This window comes from Nannospalax galili, unplaced genomic scaffold (genome assembly GCF_000622305.1).
Source record: "Nannospalax galili isolate Female #2095 unplaced genomic scaffold, S.galili_v1.0 scaffold858, whole genome shotgun sequence".
NCBI lineage: Eukaryota > Metazoa > Chordata > Mammalia > Rodentia > Spalacidae > Nannospalax > Nannospalax galili.
The window spans coordinates 2,153,767-2,159,766 of record NW_008341877.1 but is presented as its reverse complement, the minus strand read 5'-3'; the positions used below and the strand labels follow the sequence as shown (position 1 = coordinate 2,159,766).

Below are 6,000 nucleotides of genomic sequence, written 5' to 3'. Positions count from 1 at the left end.
TTCTTTCTTTCTTTCTTTCTTTCTTTCTTTCTTTCTTTCTTTCTTTTTGCCATTTTCAGATAGGGTCTCCCTGTAGTGGGGCTGTCCTGGAACTCACTATATAGACCAGGCTGGCCTTGAACTCACAGAGATCCACCTGCCTCTGCCTCCCAAGGGCTGAGATTAAAGCCATGCACCACCATGCCCAGCCTAAAGCCTACAGTATCCGGTATTTTCAAGGTGTCTCCCATTCAAGTACAACCAGGCCCAACCCTGCTTAGCTTCCGAGATCAGGCGAGATGGGGCGCATTCTGGGTGGTATGGCCATAGGCCTTTTCTTATTTTCTATCATTCATTAGAATTCAGCATATTTTAAATGTCTTCTTAAGATTTGCATTTTTGCAGTCATTCAATATTTATTGTTAGGAGAGAAGAACATACTAAGAACATACTAACAAACTGAGACATACATCCTGTCCTTAGGGCTTTAGCAGTGAAATGTTGGAGTCAGCAAACAACTGCCCATCCAAATCTAGCCAAATTTGCTTTTGTAAATAAAGTTTTATTGGAACACAGACGGGATCATTCATTTATACATTGACTATGGCCATTTTGCAAAATTGTGACAGAAGCTGCATGGATTCCCAAGTCCAAAATATTTACTAATAGTTACTTACAGAAATTATTTGCAGACACTAGGGCCAGAAAAATGCACTGAAGATGAATTTTTGAGTGTAGTATTGTTTTTATCTCATGATTGACAATTCCAAGGTTGGTAGTTATCCATAACTGCTAAAGGGAACAGATGCTTTAAAAACATGAGTGAAAATAAGTGGTTGCTTATTGTCCAAAGACTGATTGGTACAAGTGTGTGTGATCATCAAAGAAAAGCTAGTGCTTTGAGAAAGGGCCATCATTCAGAAGTTGAAGTAGCTGTCCAGGTATTACATTAATGCAGTTAGGATCCTAGGTTAATAAGAATCTGATAAAACATGACAGGTGACCATTGGAGAGGGATTGTGGTTCCTAAGGCATTCTGTTCCATCATGGATTGAGTGGAGAAGTAGATTTATTTTATAAAATTTATAATACTTCTTCAAAGGATGTAATTTCCATGGTATTTTAGGTTTCACAATTTGAAATGAAACTGATGAATCACTCTGTAAATACACCAATAAATTCTAAATTTCAAAATGTTTTGATATCCATATCATGATTTGAAAAGAATATATAAGCCATTTATCTGAAAATATAATGGTATCTACTTTTCTTTTGGAATCCATACTTTCATTTTATTTCTATCATAATTTTATTTTAATGTCAAATATTTTTTCTGGGTTGAGTTATAATTATCATTAACACTACACACAATTGATTAAATGACAAATAAGGCCTCTTCGCTCAATTTAATTCTGGTATTTATATTAGACTATTACTTATCACTAGAATAAAGTGGATTACCATCAGTTTTATCCTTAGTTTTCTTTTTAGAAATATACATGCTAAGAAAACTAATTTATATAACATATGTGGATGAAAGTAAAGATGATTTAGCCATAACTCATTTCTTTAAGCGCCTTCTGAATTAGAGGCTTCAAATCACATAGCATTCTGTCACTAAAAACTACATTTAATGATCTATAAGAGACAACTGTAATAGTTTTATTTTTCAATTTTGTTGAAAGTAAAAAAAAATAGAAACTATCTGACTTACAGGAGAACATCTTGTTTGTTAAAAAACATTCATTTCCTTGGCATCAAAATCAATATCTGAATTACCTGTTTTATTAATGCAATGGAAGTTTTTCCATTTGAGATGCAGGGAATGAATGAAAGCTCAATCTTTCTTTAGTGGAGCAACAGAGTAATTATGTAGGGGAGGCAGCAGAAATGATGCAGCTTTTCCAGAAAACACATCAGAAAATAGGATCTAGAAGCCATTCTGCTCAGAAACTCTTTACAACCTTCCATGGCAAATTGTCTGCCAGGACTGGCTATTTGCAGCAGGATGACTCTGCTATGTGGGCTCTCCTGCATGCTGTGGGATGCCCATTGTCATCGCTGGTGGGATGCTGGTAGTACTACTCCAAGTGTGACAACTCATATCTGTAGACATTGCCACATATTTCTTGGGAACAATGCAAAATCTACACCTATTTTGCCACATAGTTCCTGGGGGCAAAATCACCACCAATCTTAAACCCATGTGTGAAGGGTATTAATGTTTGTGTGTGATGACTACTTTGGAAGTGAAGATCATCAAATTTGGTTCTACATAAATGGCTAAATACCAATGGGTTACAACCAGCTTAAGGCAGATTGGGATTCCTCATTTACCTCAGAATATGGGGATATTTGAAATATTTCTACAGGGTTGCACACAGGAATCATTTCATTTCCTAGCTTATATTTTAGAGAGACCTGAGCATGCTGGTTGGCTTCTTCAATGTCCATAGCAATGAAAAACCTGTCTGTTTTAACAAGGGATAGGGTGGGAAGTTCAAAAGAATTAAGTGGAGGGATGCTGATTATATGGGCATCTTGCTCTTTGCTCCTGCTTTGAAATAGTATATTTTCTAAATTAATATTAACCTTCAGAGACACAAAAGGTAGTATTAACACACTCTTAACAGAAGCTTAATAAGGTAGAATTCTGGTTGGAGAAAATTTTACTGGATCTCCCCCCCCCCGCTTCTTTATCTTCCTCACTTCCCTCCTATTCCTGCTATCTCTAGTACCTTCTGATAGCTTAAAGTTTTCAAGAATGATATGATATTCTTGAATGTGAATGACAGCACATAGTTTTTAAGAATAGACTGAGATCTTTTGAACATGGGAAGGAATACTTTTCATATTATATATCAGCACTGGTATGGAATCAAGACTTGACAAATATTAGGGAGTGAATGAGGGAATAACTGTGCAAATATTAAATAATTTTATTTTCTCCAGGTCCCATTAAACCTTTATTCTTAACCCTATCAGCATACTAAGTGACTTCTTGCTGAAACACAGTGCACCATAGAAAGAATACCATCTCACTACTATCTCAGGGTGTCACTTTTCCTTAAAAACAACCTACACAGACTATATGGGGAAAATTTGGGGGTACAAAAGAGAAAATTAAGAAGGAAACAATAAAAATAAAATCTTAGTATCCAGGCGTGAATTTTACTATTTTTATGTTTCTTTCAGTTTCTTTTTTAGGTATTTTATTTAAGTTAGATACTATAGTACATAAAATTTGCATTATAAGTTTTCTTACTAGTTTTTAGGTTCAATTGGATCAAAGACAATTTTAGTTTTGCTTGCCATTTTACCCAGCGTCTTGAAATGTGTTATTGGCTGCACATACATCCTTAATGCTAGTGAGCTGTATTGAATACATGGCAAATACATAACAGTGTGCAGTGAATGCTTATAAATGGAAGCTGTGCCATGAAGGACAATACAAAAACTTCTCCCATTGTTTGAAAATTAAACAATGAGCCTGCAGTAAGTCCCTAGCAAGATAAATTCCTGTTAGCCTTTTAGTTTATGTCCCTTGGACAAATTCCAAGAAAGTGAATTGCTGGGGCAAAGACTACATTTCTTTTTTAATTTGGAGTAACTGCCATACATGTCAGTGCAGATTACTGAAAATAGAACTGGATTCAAGTCAGAAGTTCCTGTTTCAAGGTAAATTTATATAACAACCTCTTTAAATAAACAGCCATAGACAAATCATCCATTTTTCTTGCTTAAAAATGGACATAGGGCCAGATGTGGTGGCGCACGCCTTTAATCCCAGCACTCAGGAAGCAGAGGCAGGCTGATCTCTGTGAGTTCAAGGCCAGCCTGGTCTACATAGTGAGTTCCAGGACAGCTGGGGCTACAGGGAGGCCCTGTCTCAAGAAGACCACCCCCCCCCCAAATGGACATAAACACCAGTGGACATCTTAGAAATGCTTAAGATATGAATATTATCTGATGAATTATTTTGATCTTTCATAAGAAAACTCCCTTTCCTTCCCCCCCTTCCTCCTCCTCCTTGCCCTCCCTCCTCCCACCTCTCTTTCTGCTTGAGACTATTACTTAAGTGTTCTGTAATCTGATCTCTAATGTGGAAATTCCACATCCAACTTTGTCACATATTATCTTTTCTTTTTAGTCATTGTATTATGTGAAAAAGTTCTGTCTTTGATTTGAAACCAACCCTCAAGTTAGTAATGTTAGGCAACCTTTAACACTCTTTAACACCCTTAAAGAAAAAGAGAATGCAACAAAATTTAGGTGGAAATAACTCAGAAGTAATTTATTTCATTACAAAATAACACGTTCTAAAACTAATGACATAAATTTTTACTTTTTTTTGGCTTGAGAAAGTGCCAGAATTGATCTTTAGTAACATAGCAAGCTTGAAACAAAACACAATTGAAATAAGCTTATTTGTATTTTTAATACTTGTATATTTGAATTGTCTTTGATACGGTTTGTTCCAAAAGTCTTGTTTCCTTGGTACTTAGCATTTTACTAACAACAATGAAAATACATAAAGGATGAAAATTCTTATAATTAAACTCATTTTAAAATGTAGTCAGCACTGAAAGAAAAAAATCCAGGATATTATACTGTTTTCAATTTAATTTTAGTGCACACTACTTAATATGTTGAGATCCTAAAATTCCAAGTAATTCATTTAAAATATTTTGTTTTATAAAAAGGAAATTATTTCCAGGAAGCACCATACCTTAAAAATAAGATGTGTTTTTCCTTAGCAAATGTTCCTCTGTTCTACCAGATTGTGTGGCATTTGCTCATATTCAACAACTGTGGAAATTTGGAACAAGGTTGTTTCTTTTCTTTAAAAGTGCTTAATTCCTTTGCATGTGCCAGGCACAACTTATGTACAAGTTAACAGAAAGCGTTCTGTGTAGTAATTTTGTTATTTGATCCAACAGTGATGATAATAGTCAATCACTCATTAGGATGTTAACATGTCTAACTGTTTTTCAACTTGTGTTATTGTTTGATCTTAAAATCTAGAAGCCAACAGCTGATGGATTAAAAAAAATGATTTGAGTGTTCATTCTATCCAAGCTATAGAATGACATTTTTATTTGGGAACTTGTTGCTATCAGATTCCATGCTAATGAAGTATTGTAAAACTCATATGAAGCACTTTCGCACTTCATGTCAGACAGCTTCAATTTAACTTTAATGTAGATTATCAAACAACTGATTCCACTGATTTTCACTATACTATTTAGACAAATAAAAATAGCACACTGTCTAAATTTGATGTTCTTAGCATTAATTACAGACAACAGCATATTCTGATCCTGCTTAATAAGACTGCCTTCATTTAAATGAAAAAATCAAAATAGTAAATCTTAATGTTTACTATTAGGCATATTTCCTTAAAAGTTAAGGTAAAACCACAAGCAAACAAACTACCAATAACAGTTCAAGTAAAAACATTGCTTTCTGAAGGTTCACCCTACATGCACTCCTCCGAATAGTGTGCTGGCCTAGGAATTATGTGAAGAGTGAGCCTGTGACCACAGTCATTTAAAGTAGGTAGAGCAGCGAGAAACTCCAACAAGGGGCAGGGAAGACTGTATCTAGAAACTGGATTGCCTCAAATAACTGTTCAATCAAATCTACTAAAAATCAAATTGGGTGGGGGCAATGGAGGGAGGTAAGGATAGGGGAGGGTATCTAAATATCATCAAACTATAGTATATGAAAATAAAAAAATTAATAAAAATTTTTTAATCACAAAAATTCAGTTGAAAAATTAGATGGAATGTCTAACTTTTTATCCTTTTAGAAAAGCCCCAAGAAACAGGATCATTGAGGTACTTCTTGAATTCTTCTAGTATCAAGAAACAAACAGGTCAAGTATCAGGATATTAGTCTAATAAATTCTGGTTACTAAACAGTACTACTAAACAGTTACTAAACAGAAAGATCAATTTCTCAGGACTGAAACAGTGTGACTCCTTGATGTTTCGTACCATGCACAAATTTGAAGACAAC

At 34.7% G+C, this 6,000-nt stretch overlaps 1 protein-coding gene and 1 pseudogene across 1 annotated transcript in view; both read right to left on the bottom strand.

Moving 5' to 3' along the window:
- Rorb (RAR related orphan receptor B) overlaps positions 1–6,000 on the bottom strand; it is a 187,673-nt gene that overhangs the window by 172,964 nt on the left and 8,709 nt on the right. The window lies entirely within an intron of this gene.
- Positions 194–311, bottom strand: LOC115071128 (annotated as a pseudogene).